Source organism: Halichoerus grypus, chromosome 1, assembly GCF_964656455.1.
Source record: "Halichoerus grypus chromosome 1, mHalGry1.hap1.1, whole genome shotgun sequence".
NCBI lineage: Eukaryota > Metazoa > Chordata > Mammalia > Carnivora > Phocidae > Halichoerus > Halichoerus grypus.
Window position 1 is genome coordinate 34,610,426 of NC_135712.1, and position 15,996 is coordinate 34,626,421.

General features: G+C 35.2%; 1 non-coding gene across 1 annotated transcript; it reads left to right on the forward strand.

The window, feature by feature from the left end:
- Nucleotides 1-11,832: 11,832 nt before the first annotated feature.
- LOC118551108 (small nucleolar RNA SNORA70) lies at nucleotides 11,833-11,966 on the forward strand. Its single transcript, XR_004924917.1, has one exon. It is a non-coding gene; the product is annotated as a small nucleolar RNA SNORA70 (small nucleolar RNA).
- The last annotated feature ends 4,030 nt before the right edge of the window (nucleotides 11,967-15,996 follow it).

The window sequence follows — 15,996 nt, forward strand, 5'->3', positions numbered from 1 at the left end:
AAAATAGAAGGAGAGATAAAAAGCTTCCAGGACAAACAAAAACTAAAGGAATTTGCAAACACGAAACCAGCCCTACAAGAAATATTGAAAGGGGTCCTCTAAGCAAAGAGAGAGCCTAAAAGCAACATAGACCAGAAAGGAACACAGACAATATACAGTAACAGTCACCTTACAGGCAATACAATGGCACTAAATTCATATCTTTCAATAGTTACCCTGAATGTAAATGGGCTAAATGCCCCAATCAAAAGACACAGGCTATCAGATTGGATTAAAAAACAAGACCCATAGAAATGCTGTTTGCAAGAGACTCATTTTAGACCCAAAGACACCCCCAGATTGAAAGTGAGGGGGTGGAAAACCATTTACCATGCTAATGGACACCAAAAGAAAGCTGGGGTGGCAATCCTTATATCAGACAAATTAGATTTTAAACCAAAGACTGTAATAAGAGATGAGGAAGGACACTATATCCTACTTAAAGGGTCTATCCAACAAGAAGATCTAACAATTGTAAATATCTATGCCCCTAACATGGGAGCAGCCAATTATATAAGGCAATAACAAAAGTAAAGAAACACATTGACAACAATACAATAATAGTGGGGGACTTTAACACCCCCCTCACTGAAATGGACAGATCATCTAAGCAAAAGATCAACAAGGAAATAACACACTGGACCAAATGGACTTCACAGATATATTCAGAACATTCCATCCCAAAGCAACGGAATACACATTCTTCTCTAGTGCCCATGGAACATTCTCCAGAATTGATCACATCCTAGGTCATAAATCATGTCTCAACTGGTACCAAAAGATTGGGATCATTACCTGCATATTTTCAGATCACAATGCTTTGAAACTAGAACTCAATCACAAGAGGAAAGTCAGAAAGAACTCAAATACATGGAGGCTAAAGAGCATCCTACTAAAGAATGAATGGGCCAACCAGGAAATTAAAGAAGAATTAAAAAAATTCATGGAGGAACCCTTCTACACTGTTGGTGGGAATGCAAGCTGGTGCAGCCACTCTGGAAAACAGTATGGAGGTTCCTCAAAAAGTTGAAAATAGAGCTACCATATGATCCAGCAATTGCACTACTGGGTATTTACCCCAAATATACAAATGTAGGGATCTGAAGGGGTATGTGCACCCCAAAGTTTATAGCAGCAATGTCCACAATAGCCAAACTGTGGAAAGAGCCAAGATGTCCATCAACAGATGAATGGATAAAGAAGAAGTGGTATATATATACAATGGAATATTATGCAGGCATCAAAAGGAATGAGATCTTGCCATTTGCAACGGCGTGGATGGAACTGGAGCGTGTTATGCTGAGCAAAGTAAGTCAATCAGAGAAAGACATGTATCATATGACCTCACTGACATGATGAATTCTTAATCTCAGGAAACAAACCGAGGGGGCTGGGGTGGCAGGGATGGGGTGGCTGGGTGATAGACACCGGGGAGTGTATGTGCTGTGATTAGCGCTGTGAATTGTGCAAGACTGTTGAATCTCAGATCTGTGCCTCTGAAACAAATAATGCAATATATGTTAAGAAAAAAAAAAAGAAGATAGCAGGAGGGGAAGAATGAAGGGTGGGAAATTGGAGGGGGAGATGAACCATGAGAGATTATGGACTCTGAGAAACAAACTGAGGGTTCTAGAGGGGAGGGAGGTGGGGGGATGGGTTAGCCTGGTGATGGGTATTAAAGAGGGCACGTTCTGCATGGAGCACTGGGTGTTACGCACAAACAATGAATCATGGAACACTACATCAAAAACTAATGATGTAATGTATGGGGATTAACATAACAGTAAAAAATTTTTAAAAAATCAGGAAATTAACTAGGTACAGAAAAAAAAAAAGACATAGGAACCAACCAGAAAGAGTCCCCAATAGTCAAAGCCGAATCTTTTGAGCAACAAAATAAATAATAGTAGTGTTGGCCTCTTACTAGTATAGGCAAACCTCATTTTATTGTACTTTATTGTACTTCACAGATTCTGCATTTTTTACAAATTGAAAGTCTATGGCAACCCTGCCTCAAGCAAGTTTATTGGTGACGTTTTTCCAACAGCATTTGCTCACTTTGTGTCTCTGTGTCACATTTTGGTAATTCTCACAATATTTCAAACTTTTTTCTTATTATATTTGTTATGGTGATCTGTGTGATCAGTGATCTTTGATATTTCTATTGTAATTGTTTTGGGGTGCCATGTACCACACTCACATAAAATGGTGAACTTAATAGGTAAGTGTGTATGTTCTGACTTCTCCACTGACTGGCCATTCTTTATCAGTCTCTCTCTCTTTAGGTCTCCTATTTCTTGAGACACAACAATATTGAAATCAGGCCAATGAATAACTCTACAATGACCCCTAAGTGATCAAGTGAAAGGAGGAGTCACATGTCTCTCACTTTAAATCAAAAGCTAGAAATTATTAAGCATAGTGAGGAAGGCATGTCAAAAGCTGAGCTAGGCCAAAAACTAGGTTTCTTATGTCAAATAGCCAATTTATGAATGTAAAGGAAAAGTTCTTGAAGGAAATTTAAAGTGATACCCCAGTGAACACATGAATAATAAGAAAGTGAAACAAACAGCTCTATTGCTGATTTGGAGAATGTTTTAGTGGTCTGGTTAGACGATCAAGCCAGCCACAGTGTTCCCTTTAGCCAAAGCCTAATCTAGAGCAAGGCCCTAACTTTCTTTAATTTTATAAAGGCTGAGAGAGCAGAAGCTGCAGAAGGAAAGCTTGAAGCTACCTAAGGCAGGTTCCTGAAGTTTAAGGGAAGGAGCTATTTCCTTAACATCAAAGTACAAGGTGAAGCAGCAAGTACTAATGTAGAAACTACAGCAAATCATCCAAAAGATCTAGCTAGGATAATTAATGAAGGTGGCTACCCTAAACAGTAGATTTTTAGTGTAGACGAAATAGCCTTCTATTGGAAGAAGATGCCATCTAGGTCTTTCATAGCTAGAGAGGAGAAGTCAATGCCTGGCTGGAAAGGCTAACTCTTGTTGAAGTTGAAGCCAATGCTCATTTATCATTCTGAAAATCCTAGGGTTCTTAAGAATTACTCTAAGTCTACTCTGTCTGTGATTTATAAATGGGAAAACAAAGCTTGGATGACAGCACATCTCTTTACAACATGGTTTACTAAATATTTTAAGTCTACTGTTGAGACCTAATGCTCAGGGGAAAAAGAAAAGATTCCTCTCAAAACATTACTCCTTACTAACAATGCACCTAGTCACCTAATAGCTCTGATGAAGGTGTACAAGGAGATTAATGTTGTTTTCATGCCTGTCAACACAACATTCATTCTGCAACCCAAGGACCAAGGAGTAATTTTGACTTTCAAATCTTACTATTTATAAAAAAAGATTTTATTTTATTTATTTATTTGAGAGAGAGAGAGTGAATGAGAGAGCACAAGTGGGGGGAGAGGCAGAGGGAAAGGGAGAAACAGACTCCCTTCCCAATGCAGGGCTCGATCCCAGGACCCTGGGATCATGCCGAGCTGAAGGCAGACACTTAACTGACTGAGCCACCCAGGTGCCCCAAGAAGTGCATTTTTATAAGGCTATAGCTGCCAGAGATAGTAATTCTACTGATGGATCTGGGAAAAGTCAATTGGAAACTTTCTGGAAGGGATTCACCCTTCTAGATGCCATTAAGAACATTTGTGACTCAGTGGAAGAAGTCAAAATATCAACTTTAGAAGAAATTCATTCCAATCTTCATGGTTGACTTTGAGAGGTTCAAGTCTTCAGCGAAGAAAGTTACTGCAGATGTTGTGGAAATAGCAGGAGAACTAGAATTAGAATGGGAGCCTGAAGATTGCTGAATTGCTGCGATCTCATGATAAAACTTGAACAGATGAGGAGTTCCTTCTTTTGGGTGAACAAAGAAATTGGTTTCTTCAAATGGAATCTACTTCTGGTGAAGATGCTTTGAAGATTATTGAAGTGACAACAAAGAATTTAAAGTAGCACATAAACTTAGTTGATATAGCAGTGGGGGGCTCGGTTTGAGCGGATTGACTCCAATTTTAAAATAAGTTCTGTTGTGGGCAAAATACTATCAAACAACATCACATGCTACAGAGAAATTGTTCATGAAAGAAAGAGTCAATTAATTCAGCAAAATGTATTGTTGTCTTATTTTAAGAAATTGCCATAGTCACCCACAACCTTAAGTAACCACCACCCTGATTAGTCAGTAACCATTAACATCAAAGCAAGACCCTCCAGCAGCAAAAAGATTACAACTTGGGGAAAGCTCATATGATGGGTAACATTTTTTCGCAATAAAGTATTTTTTAATTGTCATGTCATTTTGTAGATATAATGCTTTTGTACACCTAATAGACTACAATATAGTATAAACATAACTTTCACATGCACTGGGAAACCAAAAAAATTCACTGGACTCATTTTATTGCAATATTGCTTTATTGAGGTTGTCCCTAACCAAACCTGAAATATCTTTGGGCTATACCTGTAACAGTATTTATAACTCAAAGAACAAAGCAAATATTCACAAGTACATCCGAATATACATAATTGATTGACAAAATAATGAGGGAGAAGGGAAAAGTCTTCCTTCAGAAAAATTCTAAATAAATTATTCTCCCTCCAGGAGGTGGAGCTTAATTCTCTTCCACCCGAATATGTGTTAGACTTTAGTTACTTGCTTCCAAATAAAAGAATATGGAAACAGAAAACAGGAACTTTACAGTAGAGAAACCTGTTAGATTCCACCTTAAACAAGTGAAAAAAATTAACACCACTGGTAATAAGACATGTTGTGATATAACCCTTGATATGGTGTGATGAGAAGCACATTTCATTGCTGAGATGTTCTTCAAAAAAAATTGAGAATTTCTGATTATAAGTAAATATCAGACAAAACCAATTCAAAGATGTTTACAGAATAGCTGATCAATATTCTTAAAAATTGTGAAGGATATGAAGAAGAAGGAAAGACACACTATCACCAGTTGAAGAAGGCTAAGGATACATGATGACTAAAAGTTAAGTGATATCTTAGCTCTTTTGATTTCAAACTGTACTACAAAACTGTTATAATCAAAACAGCATGGTACTGGCTCAAAAACAGATACATAGACCATTGCAACAGAATAGAGAGCCCAGAAATAAACCCATGCTTATATGATCAATGAATCTATGAAAAGGGGGACAAAATGATACAAAGAGGAAAAGACAGTCTCTTCAATAAATGGTATTGGGAAAATTGGACAGCTACATGCAAAAGTCTGAAACGGGACCATTTTCTCACACCATATATGAAAATAAACTCAAAATGGATTAATGAAAGACCTTAACATAAGACCTGAAACTATAAAACTCCTAGAATAAAACATAGGCAATAAGTTCTTTGACATTGGTCTTGGCAATATTTTTTTGGATATGTCTTCTCAGGCAAGGAAAAAAAAAAAGAAAAGACAAACAAATGGGACTACATCAATCTGAAAAGCTCTTGCGCATTGACAGCAACCATCAACAAAACAAAAAGGCACCTTTCTAAATGGGAGAAGATACTTGCAAATGATATATCTGTTAAGAAGTTGTTACCTAAAATATAAAAAGAATTCATACAATTCAATAACAACAACACAACAACAACATCAACAACAAAGATCCTGATTGAAAAATAGAGGACCTGAAGAGACATTTTTCCAAAGAAGACGTACAGATGGCCAACAGGGATATGAAAAGATGCTGAACATCAGTAGTCATCAGAGAAGTGCAAATCAAAACCAAAATGAGATACTACCTCACACATGTCAGAATGGCTATTATCAAAAAGATAAGAAATAATAGCTATTGGTGAAGATATGGAAAGAAGGAAACCCTTGTGCACTATTGGTGGGAATGTAAATTGGTGCAGCCAATATGGAAAACAGTATAGAGATTTGTCAAACAATTACAGCAATCCAGCAATTCCACTTCTGGGTATTTATCCAAAAAAAAAAAAGAAAAGAAAACACTAATTTGAAAAGATATATGTACCTCTATATTCACTGCAGCATTACTTATAATTGCCAAGATATGGAAGTAACTTGCGCCCGTTGATAGATGAATGGATAAAGACACTGTGACATAAGTCACAGGGATATAATATACATCAGAGAGAATATAGTCAATAATTTGTAATAACCTTGTGCAGTGACAGGTGGTAACTAGACCTATAGTGGTAATCATTTCATAATGTTTAAAAATATCATCACTATTTTTTACACCTAAAACTAATGTAATATTGCATGTTAATTTAATTCAATTTAAGAATAAATAAAATGGGGCAACCTGGGTGGTGCAGTTGTTTAAGCGTCTGATTCTTGGTTTTGGCTCAGGTTGTGATCTCAGGATCGTGAGATCAAGCTCAGCGTAGGCCTCCGCTATGAGTTTGGAGTCTGCTTAAGACTCTCTCTCCCTCTCCCTTTGCCCTTCTCCCCTGCACTCTCTCTCTCTCAAATAAATAAATAAATCGTCAAAAAAATAAAGATTAATGGAAAGAAAAAAGTATATATAGTTCTGACAAAATTATAAAGTTGTGTTGGATAGAAAAGTACATACATACATGCATATGTACATACATAGAGTTAAAGTGATGTTCTGGAATGGATCTTGGAATTAAAAAAAGGTGAAATATTAATAAAATCTGCAGGTTAGTTAATAGCATTCTACCAGTGTTAAGATCTTAGTTTTAATGTATGTTTGTATAAAATGTTAACATTGAGAAAGTTTGGTGAAGGTATATGGGAACTCTTTATACTGTCTTTGCCATTTTTCTATAAATCTGAAGTTATTCCAAAGTAATTCTTCTTAAACCTATAATATCTATATTTCTAAAATCTTAATATTTGTTGATTTTGTAGAGAAAATATATGCAGGTTTCAAAAACTATTGTTACACATATTTTTCCATAATTTAAATTTTTTTCTAAAAGAAAAATATTGCAATATTAACTTTACCCCTTCTTCTAATGGTATTTAGAGCTTACACAAACCTTAATGTTAAATGAAAATATATGATAATATTTTAAGAATGTCATAATAAAAAACTTCTGACTCTTCTGGTGAATTAAGTGTAATGGACTTTCTGAGCTTCTGTTAACTCTGAGTTTACAAGGCTGCTGCTTAGTTATCAGGTGGCATAGTGTTCTGAGAAATTTAAAGGAACTGCTACAAGTGCCTAATTAATCCTTACAAAGTTGAGATAATCTGATTCATTAAAAGAACAATGTGTGCCTGGTACTGAACTAGAAATTTTTTAATTACCATTTTGTACTTTGCTGATAACTTGATCTTCAGTGAAAAAAAAGTGACTGTCTCTAGGTGACCCATCAAAAAGTTCAAAGCACAAAACTGTAGGAAATACAGGAAATCTTGGGTAAATGACCCAGATTTTAAGAATTTATTTTTCTCACTTTAAGGTCATTTTCCTTAGACTATTTGATCCTTAAAACAATTTTATTGGAATCCCCTTTTTTAATACAAAATTCTCGTAACACTGAGTCACTTAAGCTATTGAAGTTTGAAGTTTCTTTCTAATTTGATTCTTCTACTATTTGCTTCCATCTATTTTTCATTCCAATGTTTCCTTCTTTTCTAGAAATGTATCCTATTTTCAAGATTTTCTTTTTTAAAAAAATTTTTATTTATTTGCTAGAGAGAGAGAGAGCATAAGCAGGGGGAGTAGCAGGCAGAGGGAGAAGCAGGCTCCCTGCTGAGCAGGAAGTCCGACGCCGGACTTGATCCAGGACCCTGGGATCATGACCTGAGCTGTAGGCAGACACTTAACCGACTGAGCCACCCAGGCACCCCTATAATGTCTTTAAAAAATATATATATTTATTTTGGGTGGGGAAGGGCAGAAGGAGAGGTAGAGAAATTCCCAAACAGACTCTGTGCTGAGCACAAAGCCCAATCTCAGGACCCTGAGATCACAGCCAGCCAAAACCAAAAGCTGGACACTTAACCGACTGAGCCACCCAGGTGCCCCTATAATAATCCCTTTTAAATTTGAAAAGATTCAGTGTTCAAAGATATTACAGTGAAACCAAAGTTATTTACTTGATATTAGTTTTCATAGTAAGGATTTTTTTTAAACAAGCATTCTGTCTTTACATGAAATTAAAAATCTAGGTGTGAATTTAACTATATCAAGATTTCTTTTGAGAACTTTTTCAGAGATAATTAATCTTGCAGATGTTTCTGCATTACCTGCATTCATGAACACCTCCTAAATTAACTCTCATGTGGGAAGCTAACATTTCCTAAGCCAACCATATTAAATTATTTCATGAGAGAGTTTATCATTTCACCTGACTCAGTATTCTACTACTTATACTATACTTTTGATCTTAAAAAAAAAGTATTTGACAGGTAAAGGTTGAAATTTTTTCTTAGTGGGATGAGGTCAGAAAATTCCTTGATCTAAGAATAGTTCTAATATAAAAGGATTGTAGAGGCTGGATTTGAGGTATATATTTCTATAAAGTCATCACTCCCTATCAAATGACAGACACTCTCACAGTATTCAGGGTTTTTTTTTTTCTTTTTTCTTTTCTTATTTTTTAAGTGAATAGTATTTAGAATTGAATTTGGTACTCATTAAAATCGATACTTCCCCAAAGTAGATAATGTAGTTTAAATTAAGAGATATACATATGTATGTGTATGTAGAAAGAAACTTTGATTCAATATTTTACCATAAGCTGGATTTTCTGCAGAAGAACTATATATAGACTTCTTAATCTTCCCATGGCCCATCTCCCTTATTAAGATCAGCTGGGACTTCAGTTTCAAGTCAGAGTAAGAAAGACTAGATTTGCCCTCTTGTAGGAAACGACAACAATATCAAATCAAGGTGCTGGGCATCAGACAACCAAAGAGAGTGATCCCTGAAAGATAGAAAACATCTGAGGTAACCCCTACAAATGTCCTAGCTTAATGTCATGAGAGAATTTCCAAGCTATGGTTCAGAGAAGAACACAGGCAGAACCAGGCCCGAGGAAGTGGAGGTCCAGAGAGAAAAAGCAGCCTAGAGTTCATAGGACAACACCACAAAGGAGGGACCAGCACAGATAAACCCCCCCGCCAAGTCATGCAGAAGGTCTCAGCTGAATATTCCCCAGAGTACTGATCAGTGTTTGTATTTGAGCAAAATGCCAGAGGCAGTGAAAACCATTCAAAAGAATTAAAGCAAACAGTGCACAACATTCACACAGGCCAGGAAAATTACGTTCCACAGATCCATACCAGAAAAGCTCACAATTCATGTAGCATTGGGTAGAGTACTTAGGAAAGTCTTGGCTTAGTAGTGGGGGATAATTAGCCCTATGCTGGGTACTTTTCTGGAGCCACCCAACAAGTCATAAAAGCAAGACCATAAAGGATCTATTTCCAAGTAACTTAACTGCATACAAGAACGAAGCTTAAGAATATTTATAGGAATAAGAAAACTCAGAAAGTAAAATCCACAAGGTCTGACACCCAAGCAAAGATTTGGAGACATGCAATGAAGCCGACAGATATGATCCATACTGTGAGGAGAATAATCAATCAATCAAAACTGACTTCAAACTGACATAAATGTTAGAATTAGCAGACCCAAGGAATAAACAGTTATTTTGCCTTGAATACATGTATCTAAAAAGTTAAGTAGAAATATTGAAGATATGAAAAAGACCCACATCAAACTTGTAGAGATGAAAACTACAGTGTCTGAAATGAGAATTTAAGGTATTGAAGAAAGCAATAGAAACTATCCAAAATTGAAAACAGAAAATATGGGGTGCCTGGGTGGCTCAATCAATTGCTTATCCAACTCTTAATTTCAGATCACCTCATGATCTCATGGTCATGGGATCAAGCCCTGTGTTGGGCTCTGTGCTGAGTGTGGAGCCTGCTTAAGATTCTCTCTCCCTCTACAAATCACCCCCCCCAACACTTGTGCACATGCACACTCTTTCTCTCTCAAAAATAAACAAATAATAAATAAATAAATAAATAAATAAATAAATAAATAAATAAAATATACTTTTTAAAAAGAATGCAAAGCACACCAAGTGAGCTCCGGAACAACTTCAAGCAATCTTTTAAATATGGAACTGGATCCCTGAAGTAGTGAAAAAAGAATGAACAAACAAAAAAAATTAAAGAAACGATGGCCACTTTTTTCAAATTTCATGAAAATTAAACACCCAAATTCCAAGAAGCTAAACGAGCTTTAAGCACAAAAAAAGTGAAGAAAATCACATCAACACATTTCATAATGAAATTGCCTAAAACCCGTTATAAGAGGAAAAATCTTAAAAGCAGCCAAAAGAAAATAGATATGTATACAAACAAAAATAAGGAAGACAGTGGATTTCTCATTGGAAAAACTCAAACAGTGGAGGGACATCTTAAGAATGTAAAAGAAAAGACAGACAACCTAGAGTTTAATATTCAGTGAACTTATTTTTCAAAAATAAATGCAAAAAAAGTAGCTCAGATGTATAAAAGCTGAAAAAATAATTTTGAGACTTACACTACAATAAACTGAAATTTGTCAGGCAGATGAAAAATGACACCAGATGAAAATATACATCTAAAGGAATGAGGAGCACCAAGAAAGGTAACTACATGGATAAAAAATAAGGATTTTTGCTTATAATTTAAATTTCTTCAAAAGACAATTCACCATTTAAGCAAAATTATTGTGTGTTTTATAACATGTATTAGTAAAATAAATGAAAAAATGGCGGAAGACTAGGAAGTAGAAATGGAAGTAAACTATTGTCAACTTATGTGTACATATAGTGATATAAAAATCACTTAAAGTGGAATGTGGTAAGTTAAAGATGTATACTATAAACCTCAATACAATCAATAAAAGAAGAGGTATAACTAATGATCCAACAAAGAAGACAAAATGAAATCACTAAAAAATACTGTCCAAAAGTATGGTCCAAAAGAAGGCAGAAAAGACAGGAAAATGGAACAAAGAGCAGAAAGGATAAAAACAAAATAGGAGATGATAGACTTTAATATACCAATGATCATATTAAATAGAATAGGTCAAGACATTCCAATGAAAAAGAGATTGTCAGATTAAAAGACCCAACACAATGTTGCCTATAATAAAATCACTTTAAATATAAATATACAAAAGAGATGCTATGTTAATACTATTCAAAATGAAGCTGCAGCAGCCATACTAATATCAGACCAAGTATATGTCAGGGCAAATGATATTACCAGGAATAAAGATAATCATTTCATAATGATAAAGCAATCTATTTATCAAAAAGACATAATAATTCTAAATATTTGTGAATCTATAACAGATTTTTGAAATAAATAAAGCAAAAATTGATAGAACTGAAAGAAGAAATAGACAAATACAGTATTATAGGTAGAAATTTCAGTACCTTCCTTTCAATATAAGATAGAATAAATAGACAAGATCAGTAACAATATAGAATATTTGAACACACTAACCAAATGGCCATTGCTGTAACACTCCATCCAACTTCAGTAGAATGCACACTCTTCCAGTGCACATGGAAAATTTACCAAGATAGATTATTATGGATAATAAAACAAGTTTAAAGGATTAAAATTATAAAGAGTGTATTCTCTGAATACAATCAAATGAGAAAACAACAAGAGTAACACATCTGGAAAATCCCCAAATATTTGGTAATAAATAACACACTTCTAAATAACACATGGATTAAAGATGAAATAATAGAATTATAAAACATTTTATAATAAATTGCAATGAAAACACAGTATAACAGAGTTTCTGGTATGCCACTAAAGCAGTACTTAGGAGGATCCATGGGGGCCCAGTGTGCCATGGCTGCAAACAGTAGCCTCCTTGGTAGTGTATGCAGCCTGTTGATTGTATGGGTTGCCCTAAGGGACCTTGGAGACAGCCCTTTCCAGTGGATGTTGAGGTCTGACCTCATGCTATCTCCAATCTAGGTGGCAGACAGGTATGTGGGGTGCCTTTGGAAAGCCCCAGGGCACAGTAGCCAGGGTCCACATTGGCCAAGTCATCATGTCCGTCCGTACCATGCTGCAGAACAAGGAGCATGTGATTGAGGCCCTACGCAGGGCCAAGTTCAAGTTCCCTGGCCGCCAGAAGATCCACATCTCCAAGAAGTGGGACTTTCCTAAGTTTAATGCGGATGAATTTGAAGACATGGTGGCTGAAAAGTGGCTTATCCCAGATGGCTGTGGGGTCAAATACATCCCTAATCGTGGTCCCTTGGACAAATGGAGGGCTCTGCACTCATGAGAACCTCGGCACTGCCCCCTCCCTATTCATGCCTACCAATAAATCCTACTTCCTGTCAAAAAAAAAAAAAAAAAGAAAAGAAAAAGCAGTACTTGGGAGGAAATGTATAGCATTAAACACCTGTTAGAGAAGGAAGGTCTCAAATCAGTGATCTCAGCTTCTACTTTAGGAAATTAGAAAAAGAAAAGCTAACTAAACTAAAGTGCACAGAAGAAATTAAAAGATCAAAACAGAAACCAATGAAACAGAAAACAAAATCAATAGAGAAAACCAAAGAAACAAAACCCGAATATGTTGAAAGATGCATAAAATTAGTAATCCTATAGCCAGATTGATTGAAGGGAGGGAGGGAAAGAGGAAGGGAGGGAGAATAGACACAAGTTACCAATGGATTCTGCAGATATTAAAAAGACATTAAAGGGTTGTTATGAGGAACTTTATGCCTATAAATTCCATAATTGAAACAAAATAGAAGAAGTTCTTGAAGGACACAAACTACTAAAACTTATTTAAGAAGAAATAGATAATCTGTAAATATACATGTATATGCATGCCTACACAAATGTGTGTGTGTATTTATATATATAGATATATATATACATATTTGCATACATATGACATTGAATTTTACTAAATAAATTTCCCATGAAGAAAGCCCAGATGTTGTCACTGATTAATTCTATCTAATACCCTTTAAGGAAGAAATAATACCAATTCAACACAAACTCTTCCAGAAAATTGAAAAGTGAGGAATACTTCCCAACTCATTCTATAAAGTCATCATTACCATTATAATAGAATCAGACAAAGACATTACAAAAAAAAAAAAAAAGAAAGAAAACTACACACCAATATCCTTAATAAGCCTATAGGCAAAAAATAGTTTTTGGAAAATTAGTAAATAAATTTCAACCATATAGAAAAGGGATATATCATGATCAAGTAAGGTTTACCTAAGGAATGCCAGGTTGGTTTAAGATTTATAAATTAATCAATATATTTCACCATATGAAAAATCTAAAATGAAAAAAATCATGTGATCATTTCTATAAGTACAGGAAAAGAATTAGACAAAATCCAAGATCCATTTCTGATAAGAATTCTCAGCAAAATATGAGGAGAAGGGCCCTTCCTCAACCTGATAAAGGTCATCTACAAAAGTTCCTCTGCTAACATACTTAATGGTGAAAGACTAAATGGTTTCTTTCTAAAATCAGGGACAACACAAGGATGTCCACTCTCATCACTTCCATTCAATATTGTATTGAAAGTTCTGGACAGTGCATTTTGGAAGATAAATATGTCATCTAAATTGGAAAGAAAGAGAAAAACTACTTATTTGCAAATTATGTAATTGCCTATATGGAAACCTGTAAAAATACCTACTAGAACTAGTGAGTTTAATGAAGTTACAGAACATGAGATCAAAATACAAAAATCAGTTGATTCTGTACACTAGCAAAATTATCGAGAGGTAGTTGAAATTTTTAAAAGATTGCAACTATAAGAACATTAAAAAATATGAAGTACTTCAGGGGCACCTGGGTGGCTCGGTCGGTTAAATATCTGCCTTTGGCTCATGTCATGATCTTGGGGTCCTGGGATCGAGACTTGTGTCAGGCTCCCTGCTCAGCAGGGAGTCTGCTTCTCGCTCTTCCTTTCCCTCTCCCTCTCTCCCCAACTCATGCTCTCTCTGTCAAATAAATAAAATCTTTAAAAATAAAATATGAAGTACTTCAGAATAAATCTGGCAAAAGATGTTCAAGTACTATACGCTGAAAACTACAAAATACTGCTTCGGCAAATTAAGGAACACTTAAATAAATGTAGAGACACAACATGGTCAATGATAAGAAGAATCAATATTGTTAAGATGATAGTTCTCCCCATACGTAATCTATAGAATCAAAGCAATCCCAGTGAAAATCCTGGTAGACTTTTTTTTTTAGAAATTGTTAAATTGATTCTAAAAAGTTCATATAGAAATGCAAAGGATTTGGACTAACCAAAATAAACATTAAAAAAAGAATAAATACTACCTGATTTACAATACTTATTATAAAGCTGTGGTCTTGGGGCAAAGATAGATAAATGGACAATTGGGACAGAATTCAAAATATGATCCATACCACTAATTAAATACAAATTTCATCAAAGAGAATCATAAAACTAAATGTCAAACCTAAAACCATTAAAAGTGTAGAAGGAAACATAGGAGAAACCCTTGTGACCTTGGGTTAGGCAAAGATTTCTTTGATTCAAAGGAAAAGCATGGTCCATAAGTAAATATATTGATAAATTTAACTTAATAAAATTAATTTTTCCTGTTCTCTGAAAGATACTCTTAAAAGAATGAAATGACAAGACACAGGCTGAGAGAAAATATTTGCAAAGCATTTATCTGAGAAAGGACTATAACCAGAATACATAGAACTTACAAAAACAATGATAAGATAGTTTGACTTCTGAGCACATTCTCAGCTCTACAGTCTCCTGGACAGTTCAAAGAGTGTTATGGAATTATCAACAGACCAGCTCAGCTGCAGTAATAAAGTCATATAAGGAAACTACACTGCAACGTTAAATTAAAGCATGAGGCATGCTGGAACCAGGAAGTAGCATTGGAAATGGCAGAGAAAAGCAATGCAGGATCATGCCGTACTGGGGAAACTGATCTAGTTAAATTGTGTACATAGCTTTCACCAGTCTAGCAAGGCTGATCAAAGTCTACAGGTTGCTGTGCCTGGACTGGAGGTTACAGTATGTAGTTCTACTAGGGTATTGAGGTCATTGTTCAGAGAATTTCTTTTAAGGGCCTTATTCCTAAAGGAAACTAAAGTACTATATATATATATACATTTGTACCCATGGTTGAAGACTTGAGACAAATGCACCCTTAGAGGGCAGATGCAGAAGAGCCAAAAAGGGAGACAAAGGAGACAGAGGTGTTAAAAAAGGTAAAAGAAAAACAAGAATATTTACAGATATCAAGGGAAGAAAAAGTTTCAAAACAGACTTCATTGAAAATTATAGTGAAGTCAAGAAGGGGACATTAAGAATCAATGATTGGATGATTATTTGTGACCTGTAAGAATGTAGTACTAGTAGAGTGGTGGGATAGGGAATTGATGCTATGTAGACAAACAAGTTCTGGAATCAGATTGTTCAAGTTTAAATACTGATTTCATCCTTTAAAAACATTGCAACTTGGGCCAAATTGTTTAATCCTTCTGTCCTGATTGGATGAGGATAATATAATAATTATTACATCATAGGTTGTAAAGACAAAGTAAAAACCTTTTCACAAACTAGCTATTAAAGCCATATATTCATTTGAGAAGTTTGGCTATGAAAGGCAGAAGATAAACAGACACATTTCTCCTTTTTCTGGGTCACACCAGTTATGGAGAAAATTAAAGATCTATGTTACTATAATAAGACATATCTCATCCTAGATCAGAAATTTTTTTTTTTTTTTTAATTGAGATTAGAACTCCATCAGCTTTCCTTACTTTCTGCCCTTTACTCCTGAATTAGGAGAAAATTTTTCTCTGTAGTTCCCTCTTGTAAGATGTCTCATCCATTGGCTACCCCTGCTGTTCCCAACCCTATATACTCTTTTTTCCTCCACATGGATGCCACTGATTCTCCTAATTTCTGACCACCA